Source organism: Rutidosis leptorrhynchoides, chromosome 1, assembly GCF_046630445.1.
Source record: "Rutidosis leptorrhynchoides isolate AG116_Rl617_1_P2 chromosome 1, CSIRO_AGI_Rlap_v1, whole genome shotgun sequence".
Classification (NCBI taxonomy): Eukaryota; Viridiplantae; Streptophyta; class Magnoliopsida; order Asterales; family Asteraceae; genus Rutidosis; species Rutidosis leptorrhynchoides.
The window spans coordinates 212288845-212301986 of NC_092333.1; positions in this window are offsets into that span (position 1 = coordinate 212288845).

Here is a 13142-nt window from a genome sequence, read left to right on the forward strand (position 1 = left end):
TAAATTAATTTCAGCAGATAATATATGTCGGAATCGAGAAATTAAACTGGTTAGCGAAACATTTAAGATTGATTTGATACCAGTAGAGTTAGGGAGTTTTGATGTGATAATCGGTATGGACTGGTTGAAAGAAGTGAAAGCGGAGATCGTTTGTTACAAAAATGCAATTCGCATTATACGAGAAAAAGGAAAACCCTTAATGGTGTACGGAGAAAAGGGCAACACGAAGCTACATCTTATTAGTAATTTGAAGGCACAAAAACTAATAAGAAAAGGTTGCTATGCTGTTCTAGCACACGTCGAGAAAGTACAAACTGAAGAAAAGAGCATCAATGATGTTCCCATTGCAAAAGAATTTCCCGATGTATTTCCGAAAGAATTACCGGGATTACCCCCACATCGATCCGTTGAATTTCAAATAGATCTTGTACCAGGAGCTGCACCAATAGCTCGTGCTCCTTACAGACTCGCACCCAGCGAGATGAAAGAACTGCAAAGCCAATTACAAGAACTTTTAGAGCGTGGTTTCATTCGACCAAGCACATCACCGTGGGGAGCTCCTGTTTTGTTTGTCAAGAAGAAAGATGGTACATTCAGGTTGTGTATCGACTACCGAGAGTTGAACAAACTTACCATCAAGAACCGCTATCCACTACCGAGAATCGACGACTTATTTGATCAACTACAAGGCTCGTCTGTTTATTCAAAGATTGACTTACGTTCCGGGTATCATCAAATGCGGGTGAAAGAAGATGATATTCCAAAGACTGCTTTCAGAACACGTTACGGTCATTACGAGTTTATGGTCATGCCGTTTGGTTTAACTAATGCACCAGCTGTGTTCATGGACCTTATGAACCGAGTGTGTGGACCATACCTTGACAAGTTTGTCATTGTTTTCATTGATGACATACTTATTTACTCAAAGAATGACCAAGAACACGGTGAACATTTGAGAAAGGTGTTAGAAGTATTGAGGAAGGAAGAATTGTACGCTAAGTTTTCAAAGTGTGCATTTTGGTTGGAAGAAGTTCAATTCCTCGGTCACATAGTGAACAAAGAAGGTATTAAGGTGGATCCGGCAAAGATAGAAACTGTTGAAAAGTGGGAAACCCCGAAAACTCCGAAACACATACGCCAGTTTTTAGGACTAGCTGGTTACTACAGAAGGTTCATCCAAGACTTTTCCAGAATAGCAAAACCCTTGACTGCATTAACGCATAAAGGGAAGAAATTTGAATGGAATGATGAACAAGAGAAAGCGTTTCAGTTATTGAAGAAAAAGCTAACTACAGCACCTATATTGTCATTGCCTGAAGGGAATGATGATTTTGTGATTTATTGTGACGCATCAAAGCAAGGTCTCGGTTGTGTATTAATGCAACGAACGAAGGTGTTTGCTTATGCGTCTAGACAATTGAAGATTCACGAACAAAATTATACGACGCATGATTTGGAATTAGGCGCGGTTATTTTTGCATTAAAGACTTGGAGGCACTACTTATATGGGGTCAAAAGTATTATATATACCGACCACAAAAGTCTTCAACACATATTTAATCAGAAACAACTGAATATGAGGCAGCGTAGGTGGATTGAATTATTGAATGATTACGATTTTGAGATTCGTTACCACCCGGGGAAGGCAAATGTGGTAGCCGATGCCTTGAGCAGGAAGGATAGAGAACCCATTCGAGTAAAATCTATGAATATAATGATTCATAATAACATTACTACTCAAATAAAGGAGGCGCAACAAGGAGTTTTAAAAGAGGGAAATTTAAAGGATGAAATACCCAAAGGATCGGAGAAGCATCTTAATATTCGGGAAGACGGAACCCGGTATAGGGCTGAAAGGATTTGGGTACCAAAATTTGGAGATATGAGAGAAATGGTACTTAGAGAAGCTCATAAAACAAGATACTCAATACATCCTGGAACGGGGAAGATGTACAAGGATCTCAAGAAACATTTTTGGTGGCCGGGTATGAAAGCCGATGTTGCTAAATACGTAGGAGAATGTTTGACGTGTTCTAAGGTCAAAGCTGAGCATCAGAAACCATCAGGTCTACTTCAACAACCCGAAATCCCGGAATGGAAATGGGAAAACATTACCATGGATTTCATCACTAAATTGCCAAGGACTTCAAGTGGTTTTGATACTATTTGGGTAATAGTTGATCGTCTCACCAAATCAGCACACTTCCTACCAATAAGAGAAGATGACAAGATGGAGAAGTTAGCACGACTGTATTTGAAGGAAGTCATCTCCAGACATGGAATACCAATCTCTATTATCTCTGATAGGGATGGCAGATTTATTTCAAGATTCTGGCAGACATTACAGCAAGCATTAGGAACTCGTCTAGACATGAGTACTGCCTATCATCCACAAACTGATGGGCAGAGCGAAAGGACGATACAAACGCTTGAAGACATGCTACGAGCATGTGTTATTGATTTCGGAAACAGTTGGGATCGACATCTACCGTTAGCAGAATTTTCCTACAACAACAGCTACCATTCAAGCATTGAGATGGCGCCGTTTGAAGCACTTTATGGTAGAAAGTGCAGGTCTCCGATTTGTTGGAGTGAGGTGGGGGATAGACAGATTACGGGTCCGGAGATTATACAAGAAACTACCGAGAAGATCATCCAAATTCAACAACGGTTGAAAACCGCCCAAAGTCGACAAAAGAGCTACGCTGACATTAAAAGAAAAGATATAGAATTTGAAATTGGAGAGATGGTCATGCTTAAAGTTTCACCTTGGAAAGGCGTTGTTCGATTTGGTAAACGAGGGAAATTAAATCCAAGGTATATTGGACCATTCAAGATTATTGATCGTGTCGGACCAGTAGCTTACCGACTTGAGTTACCTCAACAACTCGCGGCTGTACATAACACTTTCCACGTCTCGAATTTGAAGAAATGTTTTGCTAAAGAAGATCTCACTATTCCGTTAGATGAAATCCAAATCAACGAAAAACTCCAATTCATCGAAGAACCCGTCGAAATAATGGATCGTGAGGTTAAAAGACTTAAGCAAAACAAGATACCAATTGTTAAGGTTCGATGGAATGCTCGTAGAGGACCTGAGTTCACCTGGGAGCATGAAGATCAGATGAAGAAGAAATACCCGCATCTATTTCCAGAAGATTCGTCAACACCTTCAACAGCTTAAAATTTCGGGACGAAATTTATTTAACGGGTAGGTACTGTAGTGACCCGAACTTTTCCATGTTTATATATATTAATTGAGATTGATATTTACATGATTAAATGTTTCCAACATGTTAAGCAATCAAACTTGTTAAGACTTGATTAATTGAAATAGGTTTCATATAGACAATTGACCACCCAAGTTGACCGGTGATTCACGAACGTTAAAACTTGTAAAAAAAAAACTATATGATGACATATATATGGTTATATATATAGTTAACATGATATTATTATAAGTAAACATATCATTAATTATATTAACAATGAACTACATATGTAAAAACAAGACTACTAACTTAATGATTTTGAAACGAGACATATATGTAACGTTTATCGTTGTAACGACATTTAATGTATATATATCATATTAAGAGATATTCGTACATCATAATATCATGATAATATAATAATTTAAAATCTCTTTTGATATTATAAACATTGGGTTAACAACATTTAACAAGATCGTTAACCTAAAGGCTTCAAAACAACACTTACATGTAACGACTAACGATGACTTAACGACTCAGTTAAAATGTATATACATGTAGTGTTTTAATATGTATTTATACACTTTTGAAAGACTTCAATACACTTATCAAAATACTTCTACTTAACAAAAATGCTTACAATTACATTCTCGTTCAGTTTCATCAACAATTCTACTCGTATGCACCCGTATTCGTACTCGTACAATACACAGCTTTTAGATGTATGTACTATTGGTATATACACTCCAATGATCAGCTCTTAGCAGCCCATGTGAGTCACCTAACACATGTGGGAACCATCATTTGGCAATTAGCATGAAATATCTCATAAGATTACAAAAATATGAGTAATCATTCATGACTTATTTACATGAAAACAAAATTACATATCCTTTATATCTAATCCATACACCAACGACCAAAAACACCTACAAACACTTTCATTCTTCAATTTTCTTCATCTAATTGAACTCTCTCAAGTTCTATCTTCAAGTTCTACGTGTTCTTCATAAATTCCAAAAGTTCTAGTTTCATAAAATCAAGAATACTTTCAAGTTTGCTAGCTCACTTCCAATCTTGTAAGGTGATCATCCAACCTCAAGAAATCTTTGTTTCTTACAGTAGGTTATCATTCTAATACAAGGTAATAATCATATTCAAACTTTGGTTCAATTTCTATAACTATAACAATCTTATTTCAAGTGATGATCTTACTTGAACTTGTTTTCGTGTCATGATTTTGCTTCAAGAACTTTGAGCCATCCAAGGATCCATTGAAGCTAGATCCATTTTTCTCTTTTACAGTAGGTTCATCCAAGGAACTTAAGGTAGTAATGATGTTCATAACATCATTCGATTCATACATATAAAGCTATCTTATTCGAAGGTTTAAACTTGTAATCACTAGAACATAGTTTAGTTAATTCTAAACTTGTTCGCAAACAAAAGTTAATCCTTCTAACTTGACTTTTAAAATCAACTAAACACATGTTCTATATGATATGCTAACTTAATGATTTAAAACCTGGAAACACGAAAAACACCGTAAAACCGGATTTACGCCGTCGTAGTAACACCGCGGGCTGTTTTGGGTTAGTTAATTAAAAACTATGATAAACTTTGATTTAAAAGTTGTTATTTTGAGAAAATGATTTTTATTATGAACATGAAACTATATCCAAAAATTATGGTTAAACTCAAAGTGGAAGTATGTTTTCTAAAATGGTCATCTAGACGTCGTTCTTTCGACTGAAATGACTACCTTTACAAAAACGACTTGTAACTTATTTTTCCGACTAAAAACCTATACTTTTTTTGTTTAGATTCATAAAATAGAGTTCAATATGAAACCATAGCAATTTGATTCACTCAAAACGGATTTAAAATGAAGAAGTTATGGGTAAAACAAGATTGGATAATTTTTCTCATTTTAGCTACGTGAAAATTGGTAACAAATCTATTCCAACCATAACTTAATCAACTTGTATTATATATTATGTAATCTTGAGATACCATAGACACGTATACAATGTTTCGACCTATCATGTCGACACATCTATATATATTTCGGAACAACCATAGACACTCTATATGTGAATGTTGGAGTTAGCTATACAGGGTTGAGGTTGATTCCAAAATATATATAGTTTGAGTTGTGATCAATACTGAGATACGTATACACTGGGTCGTGGATTGATTCAAGATAATATTTATCGATTTATTTCTGTACATCTAACTGTGGACAACTAGTTGTAGGTTACTAACGAGGACAGCTGACTTAATAAACTTAAAACATCAAAATATATTAAAAGTGTTGTAAATATATTTTGAACATACTTTGATATATATGTATATATTGTTATAGGTTCGTGAATCAACCAGTGGCCAAGTCTTACTTCCCGACGAAGTAAAAATCTGTGAAAGTGAGTTATAGTCCCACTTTTAAAATCTAATATTTTTGGGATGAGAATACATGCAGGTTTTATAAATGATTTACAAAATAGACACAAGTACGTGAAACTACATTCTATGGTTGAATTATCGAAATCGAATATGCCCCTTTTTATTAAGTCTGGTAATCTAAGAATTAGGGAACAGACACCCTAATTGACGCGAATCCTAAAGATAGATCTATTGGGCCTAACAAACCCCATCCAAAGTACCGGATGCTTTAGTACTTCGAAATTTATATCATATCCGAAGGGTGTCCCGGAATGATGGGGATATTCTTATATATGCATCTTGTTATTGTCGGTTACCAGGTGTTCACCATATGAATGATTTTTATCTCTATGTATGGGATGTGTATTGAAATATGAAATCTTGTGGTCTATTGTTACGATTTGATATATATAGGTTAAACCTATAACTCACCAACATTTTTGTTGACGTTTTAAGTATGTTTATTCTCAGGTGATTATTAAGAGCTTCCGTTGTCGCATACTTAAATAAGGACAAGATTTGGAGTCCATGCTTGTATGATATTGTGTAAAAACTGCGTTCAAGAAACTTATTTTGTTGTAACATATTTGTATTGTAAACCATTATGTAATGGTCGTGTGTAAACAGGATATTTTAGATTATCATTATTTGATAATCTACGTAAAGCTTTTTAAACCTTTATTGATGAAATAAAGGTTATGGTTTGTTTAAAAATGAATGCAGTCTTTGAAAAACGTCTCATATAGAGGTCAAAACCTCGCAACGAAATCAATTAATATGGAACGTTTTTAATCAATAAGAACGGGACATTTCATGAGGCGGCAATGTACTCCGACTCTGTAGTGGATAACGCAACAACTTCCTGTTTTGAGCTCTTCCAAGAGACTGCACCACCATTTAACATGAAGACATAACCGGATTGTGATCGAGAGTCATCTCGATCAGTTTGGAAACTCGCGTCCACGTAACCTTTTACAGCGAGTTCCTCCTCACCAGACCCATATATTAGAAACATATCCTTAGTTCTCCTAAGGTATTTCAATATACTTTTAACAGCAATCCAATGACTGTTTCCTGGGTTGTTCTGGTATCTACTTGTCAAGCTTAGAGCGCATGACACATCCGGTCTAGTACATATCATTGCATACATGATAGACCCAATAGCAGATACGTATGGGACTTTCTTCATTCTCTCTTGTTCATCCTTCGTGGTAGGACACTGAGATGAACTGAGAACGGTTCCTCTTTAAATAGGTACCAAACCTTTCTTAGAGTTTTCCATCTTGAACCTTTTCAAGATTTTATCAATGTATGTACTTTGACTTAAACCTATAAATCTCTTGGATCTATTCCTATAGATCCCTATCCCCAATATGTATTGTGCTTCTCCAAGATCCTTAATGGAGAAGCAACTCTTTAGCTAAGTTTTGACTTCTTGCATTGTGGTAATATCATTCCCAAATAATAATATATCATCCACATATAGCATAAGAAACATTATGGAGCTCCCACTAGCCTTCTTGTATACACAAGCTTCATCACCATTTTTAATGAAGCCAAATTTCTTTGCCTCTTCATTAAAACGATGATTCCACATTCTAGATGCTTGTTTCAATCCGTAGATTGACTTCTTTAACTTGCATACCTTTTTAGGATTTTTCGGATCAACAAAACCTTCGGGCTGTACCATATAGACATCTTCCTCAAGATATCCATTCAGGAAAGTGGTTTTGACATCCATTTGCCATATTTCATAGTCATAGTGAGCAGCAATGGCAAATAATATCCTAATAGACTTTAGCATTGCCACAGGCGAGAAAGTTTCATCATAATCAACCCCTTGAGTTTGAGTGAAACCTTTTGCTACAAGTCTAGCTTTGTATGTATCCAAGTTTCCATGTATGTCGGTTTTCTTCTTGAAAAGCCATTTGCAATCAACTAGCTTGGAGCTAGGAGGTTGCACAACAAGTTCCCAAACTTGATTTTCATATATGGATTGCATCTCGGCGTTCATGGCTTCCTGCCATTTATCTTTATCAATCCTTGATAAAGCATCTTCGTAGTTTGTCGGTTCATCCAAATCAACCGTATAGCAACCATCCACGAGAAACCCATATCTCTCGGGAGGATTACTAATCCTACTAGATCTTCGAACGTCTTGTGTACCTTGATCATCCACTTGATCATTTTCAACATCCTCATGTTGAGTACTAGTGCCAACCAATTGTGTATCATCGGCTTGATCTTGTACCTCTACAAGATCTATCTTCCTTTCACCATCACCTTCCATAAGGAACTTGGTTTCAAGGAATTCCGCTTTTCGAGCAACAAATACCGTTTGCTCGGATGGATCATAGAAGTAATACCCCATGTCATCTTTGGGATATCCTATGAAGATACACTTTGTGGATCGAGCATGTAGCTTATTAGCTACATATTGCTTAGGATAAGCTTCACATCCCCATACTTTCAAGTATGAAAGAGAAGGAGGTTTTCCAAACCACATCTCATGAGGAGTTCGTTCCACTTTCTTGGTTGGGGCCATATTTAAAATACGAACCGCGGAGCTTAGACAATAACCCCAAAATGATAGAGGTAACGAGCTTCTTGCCATCATAGATCGAACCATATCCATTAGGGTTCGGTTCCTCCTTTCGAAAACTCCATTAAGTTGGGGTGTTCCGGGTGGAGTAAGTTGTGAGATAATCCCACAACTCCTAAGATGATCTTGGAAGGCATCGCTTAGGTATTCACCTCCTCTATCGGTACGAAGTACCTTAATTGTCCTATTGAGTTGATTTTGTACTTCATTTTGATATTCTTTGAATGCTTCAAACATTTCGTCCTTGTGTCTTAATAAGTAGACATATCCGAAACGACTAAAGTCATCAATGAAAGTAACAAAGTATCTTTCACCATACCTAGTCATGGGTTTAAAGGGTCCACATACATCCGAATGTATTAATCCCAATAAATCTTTAGCCCTCTCATAAGTCCCTTTGAAAGGTGCTTTAGTCATCTTGCCTTGTAAACAAGATTCACATACATCAAACGAATCCATTTCATTTGATTTCAAAAGTCCATTCTTTTGAAGTGTATGCATTCGGTTCTTGTTTATGTGACCAAGGCGACAATGCCATAAGTAGGAATCACTCAAATCCCTTTTGAGTTTCTTGGTGCTTGTATGGTACATTGAGCTACTAGATGATGTATCATCATGAACCAATTCATAAATTCCATTTGAAGGCGAAGCCTTGAAATAGAATACATTATCTAAACAAACATGGATATCATCATTAATAAAATTAACATTAAAACCACATTGTCTCAAACGGGAAACAGAAATAATGTTTCGACATAAGTCGGGTGCATACAAAACATCATTCAAAATAAGTTCCAAGCCACTTGGAAGTTTTAACACAAAGTCTCCTTGAGCTTTCACTTGCACCTTAGCTCCATTCCCCATGAAGAGACTTGATGTTCCCGTTTGCTTGTTACTTCTTTTGAACCCCTGCAAAGAATTGCAAATGTGAGTTCCACATCCAGTGTCTAATACCCATGTATTAGAAGAAGTAATACTAAGCTCTATATATACCATATATATATTACCTGAGGATTGCCCCGCATCCCTCTTTTCTTTCAACTCCTTGAGGTAGACCGGGCAGTTTCGTTTCCAATGACCCATCTCACCGCAACCGAAACATGGGTCTTCCTTGGGGTTTGCCTTCTTAGCTACCTTTTGCTTCTTAGCCTTGTTGATGGTTGGGGTAACCATCTTCCCCTTCCCTTTGCCTTGATAGGTGGGTCGTTTTCTCTTAGCCACCTTTGGCTTAGAGGTGTTACCTTTGGATCCACCTTGATCGATTGCTAACACGGGTAAAGCCCTTTTACCCATGCTAGTTTCCGCCGTTCTAAGCATACCGTGAAGCTCACCTATGCTCTTATCCATCCCATTCATATTGTAATTGATTACAAATTGATCAAACCTTTTTGATAGGGAGTTAAGGATAAGATCGGTGGCTAACTCATTTGATATGTTTAGGTTAAGGCGGTTAGCACGATCAATAAGGCTCTTCATCTTAAGCACATAAGATGAAACCGATTGGGTATCGTCCATACGACAAGCATGTAGCGCCCGAACGGTCTCGAAACGCTCGACACGTGCTTGTTGAAGGAACATCTCCTTCAATTGCGTTATCATGTCGTATGCACTATGATGCTCGAAATCCTTTTGGAGTTCGGGAATCATAGTCCCAAGCATTAGGCATGAGACTTGAAGGGAGTCGTGGCAATACTTATCGTAAGAGGCCATTGCCTCCACATCATTCTCATCCGGTTGATCGGGAATGGGGTCCTCAAGTACATACGCTTTATCCTCTTGTTTGAGGACAATCCGAAGATTGCGGAACCAATCCATAAAGTTGGTATGGCTGAGTTTGTCTTTCTCTAAGAGAGACCTTAATGATAGGTTGTTCATGTTAAGTGGTGTGTTTTGCATGTTGTTGTTGTTATTAGCGGCCATCTACAAAATTCAACAAAGTTCATTTTAAGTATCGATTTTAGATTTAATAAACAATACCCTTTTAATTTGTTTTATTAAATATTAGAATCCAACGGTAAATCAAATTTCGGTTAGGTGACCTTTATCCCGTCATTTGATTTAGCTAGGTAGTCATAATGACAATTGCAATCCTTTTGCAACTTCTAAGTTATGGGATCATGCAATCCTTTTGCACGGCATATTAATCCCATCAACGCCTATTTGATCCTCATGCTTCGGTGACCCTAAGTTCATGATTCCCAAATCAAGTCGTCCTACTTGTGTAAACATGTAGACTTAACATACAAGTGGTTAGGTGACCTTTATCCCATATGTATGCGAAGTGTACCTTATTCATATTAGTTCGCTCATGACGGTTAGGTGACCTTTATCCCGTCAAGAGTTTCTTAATATGTCTAAGTGTTTTCACAAAAGGATGGCGTTTTACTTGTTTACCTTGTTTTAGTTAAAGGGATTTTATGTTTTCTACATTCTAGTTTGGAAAACAAAGTGCTATACACCAACATGCATTTGGTGTGTAGTAAATTTTGAAAACCCATTTTCATGTCCTTTTAGTAAAACCAATTACTAGTTATGAACCAATTTAATACTTCTTAAATAAACCATTTTATTTAGGTCTAATAACCAATTATTAGTGTCATTTTGTTATGTTTTATTATAACCATTTATAATGTATTATGCAAGTGTTAACACGTGATAATCTTGTAGCAACCAAACATACAAACATACACAAACATGCATAACAAAATGTTCACAATCGAGAGCCATTTTGGTGGACATTTGTTAGCCAAAAAAAAAACAAATGTCACCTTTAAGGGTTAACAAAAGTAAGAGATTTTATACAAAATCTCCCACTTAATCTTGTAACTTCATAAGCTCCATCTTGTGTTCTTCTTCTTGAATCTTCATTTTCTTTTACAAAATTATATCCTAATACAATTTTTCTAGAAAATGAAACAACAACCTACTCTATTTTTACAAACAAATAGAATAAATTACATGAAGAAAATACAAGATTAATTACAACTTCTTACACACCAAAATTACAACAAATTAATACAAACCAAATGAATGAATATTACAACCATGAATAATAACCAAATCATTCAACCAAACAAACACACGGTCTTGGCTCGATTGTGAACAATAACATAACAACAAATCTTGGCCAAACTTGAAATCCCAAACCCACTTTTGGGACCCCAATAATTCGGCCAAACCACCACACCCATCAAAACTCATGATTTTTCCATTCTACTTTCATGCATGTTAGTAGATTGTAAAATAAATGAGTTTTCTAGCCAAAAACAAGAAGCATATTAACAAGACTTTGGCTCTAGATACCATTGATGGAATACCACATGTAAACAAGTCACAAAACCCATTTATGTATGTATATGAATTCGTGTATATGCATATAGCAAGCGGAAGCAATTTACATCTTAAGAACATGTGTATTTTAACCTTTTAAAATGTATTCCATTTCATAGATCTAGTCTTGTGCAATATACTAAAATGTAAATAGAAGCTAGTTAGGGTTTTTATACCTTCTCCAAAATGGAGGTTGAAGCAAGAATATGAAGATGATGAAGATGTTAGTTTCTCACTTGAAACCTCAAGCTTTGTATACCCACAAGCCTTTGCAAATCAACACCCTTGAACTTGGTTAGGATTTAGACACCAAAATGCAAGTAAAATCAAATGAAGAACACCCTTCTTCCTCCCTAAAATTTCGGCCAAATATGGCTAGATAGAGAGAGTTTTGATTTTTGAGAGAAACTAGTTAATGATGTGTGTGTGTCTTTGTGCAAGCATGCATGTACTTAGAGTGTATTGCAAATAACCAAGCAAGCATGGGGTGGGGTGTCTTGGAACCCCAAAACCGCCACCACCACCCCTTTTCCTTTTTTTTTTTTATTTTTTTTTCTTTTACAACTTTTATATAAAAGTCTTGCTAGTTTTATTTGATACTTGCACATATTTTTAATTTTATAAACCTTTTATAAAATTATATTTTATAAACCACTTATAAAATAATAACACACACATAAGTTTAATCATATAAATAATTAAACTTGTATTTATAATTATCTAAATAATTATTTCAAGCATTTTATCTTTAGAAAACTAATTTCTAAAGTTCAAGTGTCGAGTATTAATTTTAAAGATCTAATCGTTAAAATAAATACTAAAAGGTGTTGTTGGCTTGTTATTGGGTATGACCCGACTTGGATCATAACATATTGGCCACATTAATTTATTATGTCTCTCGGGCATATGAAATACCTTCAATACTAACGTCATCATATGGTGTTTCCATTAGGAATGTCACCCATCTCAATACTACGTACTAACGCCATACATGAAAAATATGTTCACTTGAGACTAATTAGATCTCGAAACATAGTTTAAGTCTCTAATACACACACGAATCCATCGGCACCCAACAAACAATAATAAGGCATATATGCACCAAAGACGAAAGTACCTGAAACAGCATCGTTGGACCCTTGCGCTTCACTGATCATCAGATAGTCACGCTCTAACCTCCTAACCCGATCGACAAACGATTCGGAACACTCCGACTTTCGGTGTCCCTTCTTCTGGAAAATAAAGCACTTGATCATGCTTAAAGGTACACTCGTACAATTCCGTGCCAAATGACCTCGCCCTCCGACTATCACATCGAAACTCCCCAACTTAATGGGTATCAAATCAATCTCGAAATCCACACCCGCTAAGTTTATAATACCTCCTCGGCCAATTTGGTCAATTTACTCAAGTTTTCCATTGGCTACCTCAACAAGTATACCCTCATCCAAAGGCACTAACGACCAATCTATCTTAGAGCAAAAGTGTTTACATACATAACTCCTATCGGCACCGGTATCAAATAGGACAGAAGCTAATAGTTTGTTGATAGTGAA